Source organism: Cygnus olor, chromosome 6 (genome assembly GCF_009769625.2).
Source record: "Cygnus olor isolate bCygOlo1 chromosome 6, bCygOlo1.pri.v2, whole genome shotgun sequence".
Classification (NCBI taxonomy): Eukaryota; Metazoa; Chordata; class Aves; order Anseriformes; family Anatidae; genus Cygnus; species Cygnus olor.
Genome location: NC_049174.1, coordinates 31,502,793 through 31,524,691, shown reverse-complemented (window position 1 = coordinate 31,524,691; position 21,899 = coordinate 31,502,793). Strand labels below are relative to the sequence as shown.

Below are 21,899 nucleotides of genomic sequence, written 5' to 3'. Positions count from 1 at the left end.
GCAAAATACATCCAAAAAATTTTTTTGAAAAGCAATCTATACCAAGTAAAACTGTATCTTCAACTGCAATAAATCACTGGAATTAGAAAAGTGGAAAAATTCCATTCCTTAACACTTTTTTTTTTTCTGAATTTTCAGAATTATTCATGAAAAGTATCCAGTATCTGATAGAACAGAATGCATCCTTAACTAGAAAGATAACTGATGACATGGAACTGCTGCTGAGACAAATTTGTCTAAAAGTCTAGAAACAATATTCTTCCATGTTTTCATTGCAGTAATGTATTTGGTTTTGTACCATTTGCTGACAACAAACGGATATAATCCCATCTGTTCTATATGCCTTCCAGTGATGAATTACCAGCTGTCAGATGGGTTCTTGTTATTTGGGGGCAAACTTAAAAGAGTTTTTAATTTCATTTCAAAAAAATATCAAGTACCTCCATATTTAGCTTCCGTAATAACCCCTCTGACTCCACCTGAAAGAGTGGTCTGAAAGCATCTATATTCCTGAACACAAATAAAACAACCTACATATAGTTGATAAGTTACATTTAATATGGCTAATTAGCAATACCTGTTAAACCCCATTTACGGTTCAACAGTTTACACTGAGACTTCAGATATTCAGAAGAGATTCCTCAAACAGAAGGGCTAAAGAAGCGTGTCCGTTTTCTCACCACAGCAACTGCCTGGCACAATTTCTCAGTCCTATTAGAGTGACATCAAAGCTGCTCGGGGAGCCTGGAAGGATTGTGCGCTATCAGTGTTGTTTACTGAGAGATGTATTACAAACTACTGCAGTGTGCCCTCTGACACCCAAGGACCACAGGATTTTTCAGCCAGAAACACTGTTGCATTGCAATTGATAATTCTGTGTCTTTCAGCCAAGATATAACCTCATGGTATTGCTAAGGAACAAAGAGAATTGTATTGTCTTCTTCCTTTTGTTTAGTTCTTGCTCTTTTATTGTAATGCCAAAAGGGTACTGGACTTCAGATGCCAGCAAGGTTGGCATTTCATAAAGGACATTCAATCAGTCAACAAGCAACTTCTGCAGTTTTTAAATTATTATTCTTTGTCCCAGTTCATCTGTTGCTTCTTTGGTTGTTTGATATCATTGAAGAACGGCCAGATTATGCAGCACGGATTGCAAAATAGAAGTGCAAAATAGAAATCACAAAACAGGGTCTTCCACAACATAGCAGGCTGATCTAAAAGCTTTTTGCCCAGTGACCTTCGAACAAATCCTTACCTCAGAGCAACCACTCAATAGCATGGTAGATGTCTGTGTCTGACATTTCATTAAGGCACGACATGGTCCAGCACACCAGGGTTTCTGTGAGCAACTGTAGGTTTTTGACAAGTTTCAGAAGAAAGGTCCAGTGTCTCCCACCAGGAAGGCAATATTTACTAAAATACCTAGGTACCCCACTCTCCTAAGTGAATCCAGAAAATGTGGTATTTCACTGCATTATAGCAGCTGATAAAAGCCAATGAATGAAGAAGATGGGAATGTTTGGAAAACCTCAGGTAGGTCAGGCTCATTCTCCATTTGTGCATATTTCTTGCCTTTCATAAACACTGCATTTATCCTTGACTTAAAACTAGATCTATACCTTTGCAGAGCAGATTTTTTCAACAGGCGTCAAGGGACTGAAGTAGAATTTGCATTTTGTTACACTCAGCTTTCACTCCTCCAAGCACCCACGCACTGGGGAACCTGGGACCCAAGCAAATCAGCAGCATTTCTTACTCAGGGGTCTTGAATCCACCACTAAGAAAGCCTCTCTTCATTTTGGGAGAAAACAACTGACATGAGACAGGAGTCCTTGTCTCTGCTTGCAGAAAGGAGTTTCAGCAGCATGCCAGCAGCAAAACCTGCCTTCTCCCTTCCAGTCCTTGCTGACAACTGCAGTCCTTGGTGATAACTGCTCAAATGCTGTGGGATCCTCACTCTTACCTCTCACAAGAGAGCAGTAAAACAATTTTATATCAAAGAAGTAAACAAATACCATAATGATAAGTACATAACTTCCTCTATAAAGGGTGCATAAAATGCATATTAAGCCTACTATTTGGTATGATGGTTATTACATACATGTCTTTCTGAGTATTTTAGGTGCTTAAAAGCCTCTTATTATTAGAGTGATGCATACTCTTTCATGAATGTATCCTCAGAAGACCTTGATAGTAAGGGTAATGTTATTGCCTCCTTTTTTAACATTTGTGGGAATGAAACACAAGATGTCTATTAGGCATAAATAGATGAACTCGGGATCTTCACATGGGATTATCCCATAATAACAACAAGAAAAAAACAGAAGTCCAGATTTTTCAGTCCACAAGAACTTTTTGAGGAAAGGTCAATAAAATTACATTTGCTTAAGTTTAGAAAGAGCATATTGATTATATATATGAGTTCCACAAATTTAAGGAAGGTTAGAAGGTTAAGGAAGGTTGGAAGGTTTAAGGAAGGTTAAGGAAGGCTGAAGTACTAGACGAGACTGCCTAAATCCTAGAGTCTTTCAAGGAGAGATTAAAGCACCATTTGGCCTAGGAAGATTTAGATTAAGTTCTTTTTACTTTTGTGGAAACAGGATGGACTTACTGACCTCTGGAGGTGCTCACTGACATAAACTGAAAGTCTCTCTGTGCCTTCAGAGTGATTTAAGTCCAGATCTAGGTGACATAACTCATTAAGGATGATCTCAGTGGAAACTGAACACATCCCAGTGCCATCCTTTTAAAGTCAGTACAGCCTGCTATGGTAGTCACTGGGATGAGTAAATCCAGGCTCATCTCATGCTATCATCTCATACCAGGCTCATCTCATTCTATCATTCAACAAACTCAAAGATTTACACCACTGCTGTTGGTAGGCAATGTGCACAGAAAATGTAATCAGGCTATACAGCATATATTTAAAAGAATAAAATAATAAAATAAAAACAATAAAATAAAAAAATAAAAAATAAAATAAAATAAAATAAACAGCTGATGCATTAGCTTATTTTAACATTAGGAAATAGTCCTTTTAGATATAGTCCAACTCAGAATGTTTAGCAGCTACAGATACAACTAAATTCTCCTGAAGTTATTATAAGTTCACTGCATCTCAAAATTAGGCATTTATATGTCTGGCTACTGTGGTGATTGTTACTACTAAAAGAGAGTACAGAAGAGAGAAATAAAAAACACATTGATACTCTTGATCATTCACTTATTTCTTTCCTGTAGCACCCAATTCTATTGGTAAGAAAAAATATATCTATGCATAATAACATATTAATAGCATATTAATATTAATAACATATAATTAGCTTTTCAAGGCAACACAGCAGATGGTAATGAAATTCTGGAAGTCCATTATGTAATGACTCACATATGTACCAACATATTTTGATTTCAAATTGTTTTAGAGATTACAGAGAGAAATTGGAAGCTACAATGCTGAGATGCAGTTTCAATACTGCATGCAGACATGCAATAAGGAAAGGAAGACAACTGATGGTATTGGGAGTATAATTAACAGTTTAAATAAAATATTATCAACAATTAAAACCAAAACCAATCAGTATATTCATCAGATTAAAACAACTATGACAGCCGGCAGCACTACTGATAAATTCCTTAAAGATAAAAAAAAAAAACAGCACTAAGTCAGAAATCATTGGTAGCCTGAAGGTAGAAAAGAAAAAAAAAGCTAGAAAAGACAAAAAAAAAAAGAGAGATGAGTGAAAGTTGTGTAATTTGATAAAAACTGAGTGAAGATCTACAAACAGGGAATCAAGATCAAAGGATTAGGCCAGGAAAATTATCTATTTAAAATCCTTTAAAGTTACCAGTGTGAATTTCTAAGTCTCTATTTCTGCCTAAATGTAAAATCTCTCTCCAAGGACCCAGTTCAAAGCCAGTCAAAGTCACTGAGAGCTGTAAATTTTGGATTAGGCCTTTATGGTCATCCTGAGGATGTCTATAATTACCGTCATTGCATTGCCCTTTTGGAGGGAAAGCAAAACCAGCACATAGTGCCCCACTCTCACGTGTGCCCAGGGCCCAGAGCTGGGAATTGAACCAGACTATGACTTGTCCTCCCAAGGAGTCCCCTGGCTGCTGAACCTGTGGGCAGAAAATGAAGCCTTCCCTCCTCCCCCTGCACATGCTCAGAAAACTCCAAGGTGGTGCTTCTGGTCATATTAAATAGAGAAAATCAAAGGACAAATTTTCTGATGACCTCACTGCATGTCAAGTAGTGCTACATTGCAGGAGTGGCGTGAATTTTCACGTGCCTTTGAATTGCTGTTGTGCTGAAGCATCACATACACAGCAGTCAGATGTCTCCGGTAGTTGGGAGCAGTCACATAGCTATTTCAAGATTGCTGGTGACAGATTTACACAGCGAAAGCAGTGTAAAAAAAAATAATATATATATATATAAATATATAAAGAGTTCTCCATGATATTACTTCACCTAGCGCAGTAAATATTTTTAAGGACTGAAATAATGCAGCAATTCTAACAACTGAATTGATGCTCAGCAGCACAATTATGGTTTCTCTCTACTATTTGGAAACATTCAGTTTCAAACTCTTTGAAGTAACCTGAAAAAGAAACTGCTGCAGAAGCTCAATCCATGACCACTGTCAAAAATGTTATTGCTCACAATAAGATTACTGCAGTGACTGGGACAATTCCCACTTCTTTACAGAATGCTTAATAGTTGTTACGCATATTACCTAATAAAACATGCATTTTTTCAAGCATGGGTGGAACATAAAAATTCATGTAAGAGCTTTATGTGAAGGTGAATGAGCATAAAAATGAGCAAAATGAATGAGATAGAGTTTTATTAACATAATGAAATCTAAACCCAGCAAATTCTCCCTCATTTTAAAATTAGCAGTTAGATCTATGTTATTATTATGCGGTTCTCCTTCTTCCTTTGCCCTCAATGTATTGATTTTTCTTTTCTGCTAATGAACTAGGCACTTTGACAAATGTAAACATGCCAGTATCCAGTAATTTCAATATATGAGCGTACTAGGAAGTATTTACAGAGGTATTCCACAGTAGTCACAAAATGCTTATTTTACTAGTCATCATCAATGCCCACTACATAAATGTATATAATTGTTCAAGTGTTCCATAAGGCATTGTTCCCTGGTTGAAGAACTTGGACAAATTGTTTGACTTATGCTCTGCTCATATCCTCAGCATGCATTGGAGATGTGCCAGAGGAATAAAGTACCCAGCAGATGTTAATTGTGCACTAGACCACACGGCATGACTCTGCATTGTACATGATTTTAAATATTCCAATTACTCAAAGATACAAGGGCAGACTTTTCAGACAGACTTCTACACCTTAAAATTCTTTTCGGAAATGTGCAAGGAAAACAAAGTTAAGAGCTTCTGTAAAAGACACAAGGAATTAAGACATTTTCAATGAGTTTCCCCAAATTTTACATATTATGCTAACAGAAAGAGAAATTCAGCAAAATACAAGTAAAGAAGTTTGGGGAGGGAAGATATATAAGGACTAGCAACAACTGAAAAAGCCTGGAATAAACAAAGAGCAGAGAAAGCTTTACAATCAGCATCTCCACTGGTGAGGCAGGGGCCCTCTAAAGACCTCTGACTGCTCAAGAACTAATTCAGGAGCATAAAGTGGGGGAAAACTAGAAATCTGTGGATTCAAAGATCCACAATAGAGTTTGTGTATTTGAATTCTAAATCCAGGTTTGTAAATTTCTCCACACTAGACCTGTTAAAATACCAGGCCTAGAATACCAAAGACATAAGTCCAGATCTGTATTTTGCATCAAGATATCACCTCATCTCACAGCTTTGTTTGTTTGTTTTGGTTTAGAAAGTTTAGGTAAAACCTGTCTGATTTCCATTTTCCTTCCTCCCACATGCAATGATCATCTTGTCCAAGGTGCCAGTGCTTTGGATATTTTTTTAAAGAAACTTTTCATTCCATGATTATACAGGATATGCATAACAGGACCCTGCTCTTACTTTGGGTACCATTTTGATTTCTTGCCAATATTCTCCTTTAAGAACTCCTCCTGTATTTGGTCATTAGGTAAGCATCAAATTAAGAAGGGAGACATTTTCCAGAGTTGTTCATTTCATGAGAAAATGAATTAGGCTTCTTCCTGTAACTGCTACCTAAATATAATTAGATAGGTTTACAAAACATACTCCTATATATTTTTTTCCTCTAATGAAAATCATAATTTAAAGGAGATCTCAATGTGTAAATTTTAAGCAAAATCAAAGGAGCTCATCAACACACAAGTCTTTTATTGTCTGACAAGCATGAAAATTTCCTCTAAGTAGAGACTGATTTGATGCCAGCTTGCTGCAATTAGAAAGTAATTAGCATTCTTTCAAAGTGAGGACCAGAAGAATGGCTGGGGGTTGACATTCAATTCAGTGAATAAGCAAGAAAAATGGTGTCTCCTCCTCTTGTGTAGGTGCCGATAGGATTTGGAAATCTCTGGCTGTACTGTAATTCAACTACCTCTAAAGCCAAGCCCAAGAAGTACAAAACAGAGACCTTTTTAATTAGTGAACACATCATACCTTGACTCCTATAAAGAAGTCTGCTAGTAGGTTTTCCTTATTATTTAACATGTCTTCAGCACCTTTTAAGATGAAGATGTTGCCCCTACTGGCTTATTGACTAAAAAAACTCAGCTGTCTTATGCGCCAAGGATGGTAACATTACACAGAAGACAAGTCCAAAGACGTCATATCTTTTAAGTTCTACTCTAATGCTTTTTTCAGCTTTTTGCAGCTCTTTTTCATTTCAGTCTCTGTTCAAAGTTGTGCGACAGCATAACTTGAACAAGTGGCAAAAGACTACTTCCCCTTCACAAAATGACAAGAATCTTTAAAAACAGCCTACTGAAGTAGTTCTTACAGAAAAGCAAACCTTAAATTTCATCATGAGCTAGGACTGCATCTGACTTTAGTAAATGCAGATCTAAATACTTTACTTATACCATCACCCATTCCTTTTGTTTTCTTAAATGACATATCATTAGGAAGCTTACTGGAAGGTAAAGTTACTGAAAATGTAGAAACATTTGAAGTCATCATGAAAAGCTGCTCCATGATGGAAACAATGAAAAATGCAAACCAGTGATCTGTTTTTTTTGTTTGTTTTTTTTTTTTTTTGAAAGTTTTACATTTTTATGCCTAAACCAGGAAAGGCTGTAAAGACGAGAAGACAAAAGGTTTCTGATTCTGCACTAAAAAAGTAGTTACTTTTTCTCTCATCATCATCTTTCAATAACCTTTTCCTGGAACACAGGGATAAAGAGATTGAATTATAGTACACAGTGTAAAAGAAAACTAAATACAGGTCAGGATTAAGGAAAAACATACACAGTTTTCTTTTTCTTTTACTTGCCTATAAATATTAAATTTACCAATAGTGGCACCAGTAAACACTCTTTCACTAGAAGTAGACACGTGAACCAATTGATGACCTGACTTTTGACACCACCAGCTGGAATAGGGCTAACCACTATCACATGCTCATCATTAATGGCTCTGAATTGCTAGTAAAATAGAAAGAAATATATATTAGAAATAATAATAAATCACATAAAGCAGAAATAAAGAAGAAGAAAGAACCAGAAATAAAGTTGAAGAGAGAAGGAGCCAAATTAATTTCTCAATTAGGAAAAAAAATTAATAGAGGATTAAATTTAATTTTCTTTCTATTTAGAACTTCATTGTTCTTCAATTTTATGCAGTTATGTGGAAATTAAATCATGGTGGAGATGGTGTATAAGTCTACTTTAACGCTCACCAGCAGCCACAATAGGCTGTGACCAAAGCTGTAATTATACATGGTTTCCTGGCAGAGTTGTACAAGTTTCAGTTTCTTGGCTTTAATGACTGAAAGTAGAAAAAACTTTAGATATTAGAAAGACACCTCTCCTTTGCCAAAGACTATTTCACTTGAAAACAAACAAACAAACAAAAAACCAGACCTCACCAGAAGTGAAAATTTTAACAAGTCCTGTGCCAGGAATACATTTACTCTTACAGACTGAATGAACAATAACTGATCTGAATATAAATACGACTTCTAATGTGGCTTTCCTTATTGAAACCCCAGCCCTTCAATTAGATAGTCTGACAAGACCCAAAAACAGAATAAAATCTCATTGAGGGGAGAGAGAGAGAAAATTTAGCAGGGTACTCGGAAGAGAAAGAAGAAGAAGAAAAAAGTATGTATAGGGGAAAAAAAAAACTATATTATTCTTTTGGAAAACATACTTCAAGGAAGATGATAAAGGCTTCTGTAATCACTGATAGAAGCAAAAATAATTAACAGCCATGCTTGACACTACAGTTATAAGTGACAAATCCTTAGTACAGACACACTTTTAAGAACCATGCATGGATCACAAAGAGAAGCAGAAAAGTAATCTAAAAAATGAAAGAAATGAGCCAGCACGTAAAGAGGAAATCAGTGTTACACCCTTAGGTTTGTCCTAGAACTTGTACAGCTGTGGTAGAGCTCTGGACAGAGCACAGGACACCGTGCCTAATGAGATTCAGAAAAATAAATCACTGGTTGTTGATTTTTTCATGTGACACTCCCTTGCTATTTCTATTTTACCTAAAAGCACTGTTCATAAAGTCACATAAAGATGAGATTTCTGGCCAAAAACTCGGCCAGGGTTTGTACCTATGCTGAAGTTAATGACTTTGCCCTTCAAGGGTGACAAGCAACTCGGTAAACAATTACATGTAACTATAAAACAAATTAACGCTAAACCTTCAGCTATCCCTCACTGTTGTGGTGACATAATGCAACCTCAACAGTTCCCCACACAAATACACTCCGGTTCTGGTAGAAAACAGAGCCATCAAAAATGGATAGAAGGAGAAGAATGCAAAGAGCTCTCTAGTTTTGTAATGAAATTGTGGATCAAAATTGTGGTGAGGCTATACACACCTCAAATACTGTGTTCAGTTTTAGGCCCCTCACTACAAGAAAGATATTGAGGTGCTGAAACATGTCCAAAGAAGAGCAAAAAAGCTGGTGAAGGGTCTAGAGAACAAGTCTGATGAGGAGCAGTTGAGGGTCTGGGGCTATTTATCCTAGAGGAAAGGAGGCTCCAGGGAGACCTTATTGCTCTCTACAACTACACCAAAGGAGGCTGTAGCAAGGTGGGAGTCAGTCACTTCTCCCAAGTAATGGGACAAGAGGAAATGGCCTCAAGTTGCACCAGGGGAGGTTTACATTAGATATTAGGAAAAAAAATTCTTCACTGAAAGGATTGTGGAGTATTGGAACAGGTTGCCCTAGGAAGCGTTTGAGTCACCAGTCCTGGAGTTATCTAAAAGAAGCATAATGTGGTGTTTACGGACATGGTTTAGTGGTAGACCTGGCAGTGACTGGTTAATAGTTAGACTTGATAATCTTAGAAGTCTTTTCCAACCTAAATAATTATATGATTCTGTGAAAATCTGGGGATTAACATGTTTAAGAAGATAGATATATTTGTATTTATATGGATAAATGATTATTGGAGCATACTACCATAGAAAAAGTATGAATTTATCTTGTCTTGCTGGCTTCAGATCAAGACTAGAGACCTATTCAGAAGATATACAGGTTTAACATAAACAGGTTCAATGTAAGACGAAATTCCATGGTCTCTCTGACACAATGTCAGAGTAAATGATTGAATGTCCCAGTTTTAAAAGCCATGGGTTCATAATAAGAATCATTTTTGAAGCAATGGGAAGAAGGAAATATATAAATTTTCTACATTGATGAATGTTAAAGTGTCCTTTCCTTCTTCTTATAGGCATCAAAGCAAAAAGATTTATCTTCTAAAGCTTTGAATCAACAAAAGTGTCCCCTTTAATGTCTACTCCTTTCCTGATAAAATAACAATTGTACTCTTATGAATAATGTCCCAAAACTAATGATTTAAAACAAAACTTTTTGTTGTTGTTGTAATTACAACAGGGTTGTTACTTAGTTTTATAATTCCCACCAAGGAAAATACTTGTTTCCGCTTTGAAAAGCCCACTTCCACTGATAGACTTCCACCCCTCTGTGAATGCAGCAAATAGGTTCGTTTCCAAACATTTTAGACTACCTTGCTGCACTTGCAGACAGCTTAAATGGAAACAAAAAGACTGACAAAGAGGTGGACCTTTCTGGAGTAAATGATTACATATGATTTGACCAGTTTATTTTACAATATAGAACTTTCTTGTTTAAGTAGAAAGCTGCAATCGCTTCTAGTGTAGTATATTCTTTTTACTTTAATTATCATCTAAGCAATTTAAAGGACAAATCATCTTGTTTTCACAGTCACTGTTGCAGTCAACAGTCCCTTTGATAACAAAGTCCCCCTTGGTCTCTCATCTTCATTAAGTTTTAATTTCAAACTCATCCGAATTTTCTTCACTCTCAAATTTATCCACATGCAGGGGGTGAGACAGAGCCTTCTAAGTCATTTAAATCCCCACAGACCCTCAAAATAGAACATTAGCTGTTCATTGAACCTAATCCCCCTTAGGCAAAACAGCAATTCAACCTCCACTTATTTCTCAAAGCTACCTGTGTCATTTCTATATGGTACTTCCAGAGCTCCTCTGCCAGCTTCCATCAACATTTTACAGCCCTCAGAGGTACTCTTAGGCTAAAACCAGAGGAGCACCACTGAGAACAAGGTGAGACTGGGGTCCATATCAGCCTATGAGGCTTCATAGCCTTTTCCTGAATATTAACATATCCTGAAACTACTAGGTTGAAAGCAGACATTTTTGGGTGCGAATAACAGGAACTGCAGAAAGTGAAAGAAAGGAAATTAAGAAAGCAGATTGGAAGCTGCTCCCACAGCCACAGAAATATTGATGATGTGACAGGGAATGATTTGGGGTTACATATGGTTTGAAAGAAGCTGAGAACTGTAAGGAGTTAATGCATCTTCTATTCAATTTTTGTGTTCAGAAAAAAACAGGTTTTACTTTTTTTAATTAAATAGGATTGTATATAAAAAATAACCAGTTCCCTTACAGACATGTCTTAACAGAAGCAACCTACAAGACTCAGAGGTTTTGACTAATTGCCCATGTCAAATGGAGAGGGGGCATAATACAGCTATAAGTTTTAAGTTTTAATAATTGGATGTATTTATTAGACCAACGTCTCTGACTGTCCTTGGGATCACAATTTCTTTAGGCAATAAAGCATTCAGAAGAGTTATGGTGAATGTTATGTTTATTAAAATAATGGTACATTCTCGTTCCACAACATGCAGGAAGTGTATAATGGTGCTACATGAATTATTCATACTATGCAAGACCAAAATAATTCCTTGCTTCAGTCTTATGGATTCGTAATTTAAGATGAAGAGACAGTCCCCTCTCTTACAAGAGATGTTTATTTTGTTTATATTTAGGTTCACATGAGTCTTGTGGGACACAAGGCAGAGAATGTGACCTAACAAATCAATCAATATGAGAAAGTTAACAGCATTCTGAGCACCATGATAAACTCAGAATAAAAAGCAATATGACAGTCCCCTTTCTCACGCAAAATATCATGTGTTAGACATAACAGATGGAAAATGGCATTATATAAGCTAGCTGGTTTATAAATTCAGAGTAGGAGCACAAAGCAGTGTGTGTAGGAGCCAGTAACCTATTATTTCCTATTGTTGTTCTTTTATCTCCTGCAGCTCTAAATTTGGAAACACAGTAGCTTAAACTATTTTTGAAAGCTCAAAGAACTTAAACAACAAGCACAGCTAAGGATGAAATTTCAACCTGGTCGTTGTGACTGCCTGCACACTGAGGTTAATAAAAGAAGTGTTGACAGATCCCTACCTATGGCAGTGCTAAGATATCAATCAAAATGTCTTGTTTGCCTCAACAGCTCTTATTTTTGACCAGCTGAAGGGATGACAATTCTTTTTTCTTTTTTTCCATACAGGGTACTGAAATATAGGTTTCAGTAACGTCTCTTTGGAAATATTGTTTGTGTACTAGAAGTATTTATTGGTTTATATTCTTCTTAAATGTTATAGAACAGTATGCATTTTTGACAGATATTTGCTGATTTATTGTCTGTAAATTCAGATTTGGATCAGGCAAACTATTCAGGAATTCTTAGAGAAACTGTCTAAAACATGAAGCTGAAAAAAATCTTCAGAAACAAGGTATTCAATATTTCATTCTGACACTGTCAGATAAAATACTTGAGTTTTTATCCAAAAATATACTTTTGTTCAGAATAAAGTACTAAAAATAGAGCTTAAGTTTATTTCATTTTGGTGGAGAAATATATATATATATATAACATATATAATATTTGTATCAACCCAAACCAATTCATTCAAAAAATCATAGCAATAAAATACATCCCTGTTATTGGGCCAGCTAACCATTTGTTAAAATTCAAGTACAGAAACACTATCAAGTCCAGATCCGCTGTCTTCTGAATAGGAGGACAGCCCTTCTTGTGCCCTGCAGGACCAGGTATCCTTCCAGCCTATGAACCTGCCAGCAGCTATGAGCTTCTGCTCTATACACATTACCTTGGTTGCTTTTTAACAACGGGGAAAAAATGACCTTATTTTTCTTCATGCTTCCTCAGTTGTCGGTTTCTCAGTAATATCCCCCTTCTTTTCCTTTCCTCTTTAGGGAGGGTTTTTGTTATCAGGGCAAAACACTAGAGTTTCTGTAGCATCCCATAGGATTAGTGGCAAGTTGCAGACATTTAAGAAAAACCCTGAGAAAACAAACATGAAAGTCAGTGAACCTGACCACAGCATTCACATGTGGGGTCTGGTGATCACAGACTGAGCACTTTCCTGAGCCAGAGGATATAGAAATAAACTGTGATGCGTAGTAGAAACCCCCAAACTGTGAATTGTCTAACCCATTTTTAAATTCCTTCTCAGTTCTGGCTTCACAATTTCCATTGTGAATGAGATTTTATAAGATATTCATAAAGATTTTGCAAGATATTTAATTATCCATTAATTTATCCAGCAATATTAACTATACATAATGTGGGAACTGGCAATCCACATACCCTACAGAGTAACTGTTTTAAGCAGTCAAAGGGATTTTCAGTGTACTTTTGATGTGTAAAAGCATGTATGTCTTTCCCTCTAGCTGCACTCTGCCATACCAAGGTTGCATTATGCAACAACCTACTCAGTTGTTGTTTCTCTGAGGCACAAGTCAGATGCCAGTTTAAAACCTCTGTGAACAAACAGTCCCAAAATCAAACTATAATGTGTGCCACTTATATGTCCCTCTCCAGACTTCTAAAATTTACTTTTTAAGCATCCAGTTTGACAGGTGTTTCGATGTATAAATCATGCCCATAAATTATGTCCGAAACTGCTTTGGTGTCTGACAACAAGCAGAGAGTAAGGATGCCACTTATCTGGAAAAGTGATGAAAAATGACATGAAAGACCACCTTGCCTGTCCTTGCATGAAACACAGGCACACTCAGAGAGATGACTGCCCTGCATGAAGCAAAGTGAAAATATCTGCCCTAGCTTGACCAAGGTGGCTGAGCTCCATGTCCAGCTGAGTCTATCACCAATTCCCACACTGTTGCAGGCTCTGTTTACAAGCCACTTCATGTTCCTTTTTTAAAAGATACATCTGAACATTCTATTATCTTGTTTCCATTAAACAGAGTTCACAGCTTGTATCTATTCACACAACATTGCCATTATGCCCATTAAACATCAAGCCTAAGACAAAAAAAATTATGAATCCTTCGCATTATAATAGAATACATCTGCCCCATACTTTTATTTTATTTCACAGTTTAGTCAATGTTTCACTTCCACATGCAATTTTTACAGCACAGCAGTGGCATTTTTCCAAGTCCAAACCAAATTAGTCTTTCATTATATGAATTCAATTCAGAGTATAAAATATAATAACTTATTAGTTTTAGTGCTAGTTATTTAATCTAGGTATAAGTAAAATTACATATTTGATCATTTTTCTAGGAATTAATGTTGTGTCAGTTTTTTTGATAACAAAATTTGATCTCATTTTCATCTGTTATTAGACACTCCTAACAGTGGAACAAAAAAACATGTTTACTCATTTCAGTTAAAATTGAAGAAATGAGCTTCTCAACTGAGTCAAGAAACCATCCCCAGCAAGCAGCAAGCTTAGCACGCTTGTAGTTGTCAGGACCGTGGAGGGATGTAATCATCCCACTTACATAGCTCAGATAGAAAGAGATGGTACCATGGTATTTGAGAGAAAAGAGAAGCCAAATTCCTGAATTCTCAAGTGAATTTTATCACAGAAAGATGGCAGAGTCATACCAGAGCAAGCAGCACAACATTTTTGAGTGCAGTGCACAAATAGTCCAGATTCTGCAACTGGGCTTCAGTAGGCATGAAGTGATTGGTACTGCCTAAGAAAAATATTTGCATTTGTTTGGTTTCTTTTGGCTGGTGAGCATTTCTAAGTCAAGAAATTTTATCTTACTCTCTTTTGAAATGTGTTTTGTTACACAAGATCTGCTTTTGCCATTATGGCTGAACATCTCCCCAGCTCTTCAGGACAAGGGTAAAGTATGATCTGCATTTCTGAACAAAATTATTGTGCATGGTATAAGTCCACTCAGCTCAGATTCACAGTAGCATTAGACGGTGTTTTTGCAGCTTAATGTCTAAGATGAAAACAGACAAACTGCCCTCTCTTTCAGGAAAGCTGACAGCATCATATTGGAGATTTTCAAAATGAGGAGCTAAGTGCCCGTATAGAAAAACCCTACAGCAGTCGTATATGATCTTAATATATTAATATTTCACACACTTAAAAACAAAAATAAAAAATCTGCTCAGTGTTTCTGCAAAAGAAAAAACACCACCCTGAGGGGAGTTGCCTACCCTGTGAGCTGTACCTCATAATATCCTTGTGGAGAAACCAGGACCCACAACCTGCCCATGCAGCCCAACGAACAGCAAAATTCTTCTTGCTTCAGCATCATCTGTTTTGTTAGAAAATAGTTTGTTTGTCACATATGCTCTCTAAGTGTGAAGTCATTCAAATGAAATGAAAGACAGTCTGGTATAGCTCATTCATTAATTTTCACAGCAGTTGGTGCCCTGTTGGCATTTCAAATTAACATAAGGAAAAGTTCAAGAGATTTAGCTTCATTTCAAATCATGTCTACTATGATTTTCAAGAAATGTTACAAATAGATTAAGTTACATTAGTAAAAGCTAATTGCAGAGCAAAAGAGAAGAATATTAAATGCTAAGTAGCACACTAATTTCAAAGTAATGTAATTTTGCCAGATGAATCACCTCCTACATGAAAGACTGCACTCAAAGAGTACAGCGGTGATGGTGTGTCACTCTGCAATGCTGCAGTCCCAAAAGATGGTGGTTGCAAGACTTAACCAACAAATTGAAAGGGAAGAATTTTAGATTTGTTTTTGTACAGCTCCAGACCCTTAACACACCTTCCCTATATTTTCCAAGGGTCTAAATAAACCTCTTCAGGCCTGCAGTTCCTACACTTATAATAAGCTCTTCAGAGCTACTGAAAAAAAAAATGCAGATCTTTAGGAACATGCATGAGCTTTTATGATGGGGCTTGAGCTTCCTGACAAAGCTCCCAGTAACTTTTCATGTATTGAACTATCCTGATATGACCATTAAATAAGAAATTCACATGAAAAACCTGTGATCTGGAGATGCTGAGAGAATTAAAAAGCACCAGTTCTTCCCAAATAATAGACTATTCAACCTACTTTATGCATTACTTCCTTCCCTAGTGCATGGGGAATATCCGCATGACAATGCTGCACCTTTTAACTGAAAACACTTGAAAACTCAAAAAAAGGAACAAAATGTGATAGCACAGGGGAAACTTAGAAACTGTAGCAAGGCATTACCTACTTACACATCTGGGAGCTATTGGATGTTGGATCAGAGCTGACAAGAGGACTGAGGTGCAGTGCTTACCTGTTCCTTGAGGAGGTGAGAGTCACCTCATCCAATTCAGGTATCGCAGTGCAGATGGCTGTATTAAGCATTTCCTTCTTACTTAAGAGACAGAAATAGATTCTTCTACATTGCAATTTATCTTTCCCCTGTGAAGTCGGCAGTACTGTCAATTTTTCTTCATTACATTTTTTTTTTCCCACTGTCCATAGCCTAGATAATCTTAAAAGTTCGATGGGTTAAATCATACTCTCTGGTGTGTGCATGCTACTGAGAACCTGAAATGAGGCATCGGCACCCTCAAGAGGGTACACTGAAGGGATATTTATGAGGTAGAAAGAAAGGATGAAATTCATCATGTTTCCAGAGAAAAGTTACCTAAGGGCAGGACCTGCACTGCAGTGGCAACACATCAGTCAGGTTTATATGTGTTGACAAATAGACAAATTCTCACAGGAATAAAACATTTCATTGAAATTTTTTCTCTAAACCTTTTTTTTTCCTCTAAACAAGCCTGACTTCATGCTGAAACAGCAGCAAGAACTGTAGAGTTTCTGTGATCAGGGGAACTCAGAACTGAGTTAGATAGAGAAACAACAAATACCCCATGGTACTTCACAAATATTTTATGCCATGGGAGTAGGAGAAAACATCCATAAGGAAGCCATTTTATGCTTGTTATATTCAAAGCATGGGAGGAACACTGTGATTACAGTTCTGACCTCAGTAGACATGGAAAAGCCGCTCTGTTTTGTTTGTTTGTGAGTTTTTGTTTTTCAAAAATAGAAGCCGCATAAACAGGATCATTCATTATAATAGTTCAGTATTTACAAAGACTGCAGACCCAAAAATTGAGGAAGTGTGTACTAAAAAAAATTATAGAAAGTACATTGTAGAATATTGAATAAACGAATTAAGGAGCAAGGCTAGGAAAGAGTAGGAAAAATAAACAGCTTAGACTTCAGTGACATGAAATCATTAATGTCCATTTATATTTAAGGCAATCTGATGGTTGGCTCTTAACTAGTCTAAACCACACAAGCTTCTCTTTCTTTTCTATGCTATAACATACAACCTGCTCTTCAGCAACCTGCACATGCTCAGCTCCTCAGCATGACATGGAGATGACCCTGTCGTAAGGCACATTTCTTTGTGCCTACTGACATGAAACCCTTGAAGAAAAGTGTGTAGACCACTGTCTTTTCACAGACTTCAGAGCAACAAAGTAGAGAGCAGAAGGGCCATGAGTCAGGAAGAAGAAAGTGTGAGAGCTGTTTGTGGGTTTCTCTGTTCAAAGCTAACTGAGCAAGTCTAAGTTCCCAGAATGGTTCAGAAGCAGAAAAGCTTGGAGGAGATCACTTATGAGGTCAACGTCAGAGGGTACAGTCACATCCTATGCTGTCTCTGAATCAGACTTAAGATACAGGTCTAGCATGAGATGTGTTTTAAATGCTACAGTTGTTTGTTACTCAGCTCTGAATAACAAACAACAATACTCTTCTCTCCTTGATAACTGGTATTAACTGGTATCAGATGAATGGAACAAGCTCTATTTGGAACTTTCTGCAAATACACCGGGATGATTTAAAGGTAGCTCCCTTTTGCCTACTTTCCTCTTGGGTCCTTAAAGATGCTTTTACCTGAATTCCATCTGTTTCCTCACCACGTGCATTTATGTGGGTGCACTGCATCATCCACAGCTTCACCCACGCTCATCTGATATTTTATAATTCATAAATTATAAAAGCACCAAAAAAAGCTCTCTAGAGAGACTCTATTCAAATTTTCCGCAAACCTGTAACTTAGCTATTCAAAAACATTGATGTTGTTCAGCAGCGTGCCAACTGTACTTTTCAAATAACTTTGCATAACTACCCATTTCCACAATGATTTTGCAAGATATCTGGAATGTCTTTGACTGAATGCCGTAGCCACAAATTCTACCTGTGACATGGAAATGTTGTGTCAGTTGATCTGGGAAGAAAAGTCAGTAAGGCAGTGGAGCCACACCAATACTGCAAACTCAACTGAGTTTCCACAGATGCCACTAGGGTCAAGTTTGGATGTTTACAATGCAGATAATCCATATGGATGAACTTGAGTAATAACTTATGCTTGAACTGAGCTATGTTCAACCCAAAATCTGCAACACGGTATAAATATATTAAAAAAATAAAAAATAAAACCACTATGCAATGGAACAGTGGGATGCTTGAAATGCAAATTTAAATAATTAATTTCTGCACATACGAGACAACATGCTGTGTGAGGTTTTGACCACCTTTTAAATAAATAAGAGGGAGAAAGCAAAAAAAGCAAAAAGGGACTGTAATGATGAAACTATCATCTCAAGCTGTTATCTCATCAATCTGAACAAGGCAAAAAAAAGTCACGCTATATGAAAGGCTGGGACTGAGGATCTCCAATTGCTGCCTGACATTTAGTCATTGCAGTTTAAGCTCTGCTGTTTTGTAGTGGTCTCTGTTTTCCAAGTTAAGCCCTAAGAATATTTTTCTGTTACTTTTCCAAAGGTTACAAAGTAATGAATAAATAACAATGCATATAAATATCAAAATAAACATTGTCTGAAAATGTAATATCTGATTCAATATATACATAATGTATTAATTACTAGCACGATGTTGAGAGACAAGGCACTGCTGTCCATAACTTAGTCCCATATCAGAAAAGGGACTTAGAAATTATCATATCCAAAGAGGAAGAGATGAAGATTCACATCTAGGAAGATTTTTAAGAGCAATTGTAAAATCTTGGAGAAAGAAAAACAACCACAGGGGTCAATGGGTTCTCTAATTTTAATCGTCTACAAATGAATGTCCTCTTCAATGATTTTATAAATGATTTGGATGTAGGACTAGAAGGTGTTCTGAGCAAATTTGCCGACGACACTAAACTTAGAGGAGTTGCGGACTCGGATGAGGGTGGAAAGGTATTGCAGAGAGATCTGGACAGATTGGAGAGCTGGGGATTACCAACCACATGAAGTTTAACAAAAGCAAGTGCCAGGTCCTTCACCTGGGACGGGGCAACCCTGGCTATACGTACAGACTGGGCAACGAGACGCTGGAGAGCAGCCCTGCAGAGAGGGATCTGGGGGTTGTGGTTGACAGCAAGTTGAATATGAGCCAGCAGTGTGCCCTGGCAGCCAGGAGGGCCAACCATATCCTGGGATGCATCAAGCACGGCATTGCTAGTCGGTCGAGGGAAGTGATTGTCCCGCTCTACTCTGCGCTGGTGCGGCCTCACCTCGAGCACTGTGTGCAGTTCTGGGCACCACAGTACAAAAAGGACATTAAACTGTTGAAGAGTGTCCAGAGGAGGGCGACGAGGATGGTGAAGGGCCTAGAGGGGAAGACACATGAGGAGCGGCTGAGGTCACTGGGCCTGTTCAACCTGGAGAAGAGGAGGCTGAGGGGGGACCTCATCACAGTATACAACTTCCTCGTGAGAGGGAGTGGAGAGGCAGGGGACCTATTCTCTGTTATCACCAGTGACAGGACCCGTGGGAACGGCGTGAAGCTGAGGCAGGGGAAGTTTAGGCTGGACATCAGGAAGAGGTTTTTCACCGAGAGGGTGGTTGCACACTGGAACAGGCTCTCCAGTGAAGTAGTCACTGCACCAAGCCTGTCTGAATTTAAGAGATTGGACTGTGCACTTAGTCACACGGTCTAAACTTTTGGGCAGACCTGTGCAGTGCCAGGAGTTGGACTTGATGATCCTTATGGGTCCCTTCCAACTCGGGATATTCTATGATTCTATGAATCATGTATTTTGACAAATACTGTCATCTTAGTAGCAACAGCAGAGTCTCAAAAAATGTTGTGGTGTTTGCAGTATCTCACAAACATTTTGATTTAAAATGCTTTTCATCAGAAAATGGTGTTTCCTAATACCTAAATACTCTGTGGGAACTTATTGATTCCAATATTCCCAACAGTAAATTGGGTTGAGGATAGAATTTCTGTGAAGGTCGCAACATCCTGGGACAACTGCTACCCTGCTACTATTTAAATTTTCCATGTACAGCAATGTTTAGTGAAGCAACACTAAAACACCTTTAAAAATCCAGACCAAAGGCCTCAAATCCCATTAATCAGAGATTTTATGATGCAGATATCATGTTCTGCACAACACATTGCTTAATAAGCACACTACTACGTTTTATAACAAATAGAGTCTCTAGGGAAAACCAGCCTTCATAACATTCTCTGCAGGCCTGAAATTCCTCTTTTTCCCCAGGGAATGCCAATCAGCCAACAAAAGAAGAAATTAAAATGGATAACGCTTTGTTCTTCGAGAGATAGTGGATCTCTATATTAAGAAGATAAAAATAAGATCTAATAGTTACAGACCCTTCCATACACACCCCTTAGGAACACTAAGTAACTTCTACCAAAAATAAAAGATTGTTTTCATCCCTGAATACAATGGACCAAGACGTACCATAAGAAAATCCATCACACAATTTTGTACAGTTATTGTATGCCCTGATACTTCAAGACCATTTTTATAATTAATAATAATTCTTCACATCTAGAAAGAACTGTGGGAAAGGTCCCATAATAGGACTCCAAAATTAATACTTAATCCAACTTTGTTATTGGCAAGAAAACAGTTAATTCAGTTACTATCAGACTTTTTAGAAATGTCATGACTATCAGAAGAACAGCTGGTGTAGTTTAGAAGCTTCAATAAAACAACTTGATAGGTTGAAAGATCACAGACCTCTACACTGTAGGAAGTGAACTTTAAAGCTAAACGTATGTTGGATTGGAAGTAAAAGGGTCACCTACTAAGTTGAAGGAAGATATCTTCTGAAATACTTTTTCTCAATGACAACTCTGAATCCTACTCACAAGAAAAACACACACAGAAAACTTACAGCTAGAACTTTGGATAAGAAAGGTGTAAAAAGCTTTAAAAGGAGACTGCTTTACCAACACTTTACCAAACACTTCTTTTTCCCCACATTCTTCCATCTTCTAAGCACAGCTAAAAGCAAACCTTAGTTGTCTTATAGACTGCGTACCTGCAGATATATGCTGTTATGACAGCATAATTATGAAACAGAAATAATGTCACTAATAAAAATAAACAAGTCGAACATGCAGGTAAGAATAAGCATAGAAGTCTGATTGTAAAACTGCAATGTGATTGCAGACTTTTATATAAAGGTTGATGGAAAGATTTGTCTCAGTTCTAATGATGATGAGAAAAAAGGCTGGCACAGAGGATCTGTGCAGGAGAAGCAAAGTCCTTCCGCAGCTTTGACAACAATTTGTATCCTTAATAATGAATAAAGGCTTAACCTTTGCTATTGCATTGTATAAAACATATGTTTAACATGGTAAATGATTATGCCACCTAATTTTCATCAATAGCTTTTAATGTGCTTTTATGTATATTATATATATTTATATACATATATATATACACACACACTCCTGCCTGCATTACAGATGGCAAAACAGAAGCACCGAGAAGTGAAATGATTTGCCAAAGATCACCTAGGAGACTAAAATCTCCTGCAATGGCAGACCACAGCTTTATATCTTTAGAGCATGCAGCACAGTGGGTTGCAAGGCAGTGTTGTTGTTCTAACCAAGCCAGACTCACCGTTCCTCATCAGTTCTCTACGTAACAGAAATCGCTGCACCTGTTTACAAAATTATGGCTCCCTCTGATTCACACAATCTCCTTTAAACAACAAGGTGAGATATTTCATAGTTCAGATTACTATTTTTGTAGCCTCCTTTACTTTCTATTTTGCTGTGGAAGAAACAATGAGCAAGGACATGATATTTCCTTGCTCACATGCTTTTTGTACTTTCTACTTTACCAGTTTTCAAGAAACTACAGGCAGAAGGAAAAGAATATATATTGT

The 21,899-nt window shown here is 37.2% G+C and overlaps 1 long non-coding RNA gene across 7 annotated transcripts in view; it reads right to left on the bottom strand.

Annotated features, from left to right (window-relative positions):
* LOC121072476 overlaps positions 1-21,899 on the bottom strand; it is a 235,558-nt gene that overhangs the window by 134,932 nt on the left and 78,727 nt on the right. Inside the window, exons 3-4 of one of the 7 annotated variants that reach the window (XR_005821245.1) lie at positions 16,016-16,143; positions 13,642-14,454 (exon numbers count right to left, since the gene is read on the bottom strand). The exons of the other annotated variants lie outside the window; for them this stretch is intronic. This is a non-coding gene — a long non-coding RNA (uncharacterized LOC121072476). Of the gene's footprint in view, positions 1-13,641; positions 14,455-16,015; positions 16,144-21,899 lie in introns of those variants that run through there. 7 annotated transcript variants of the gene reach the window in all.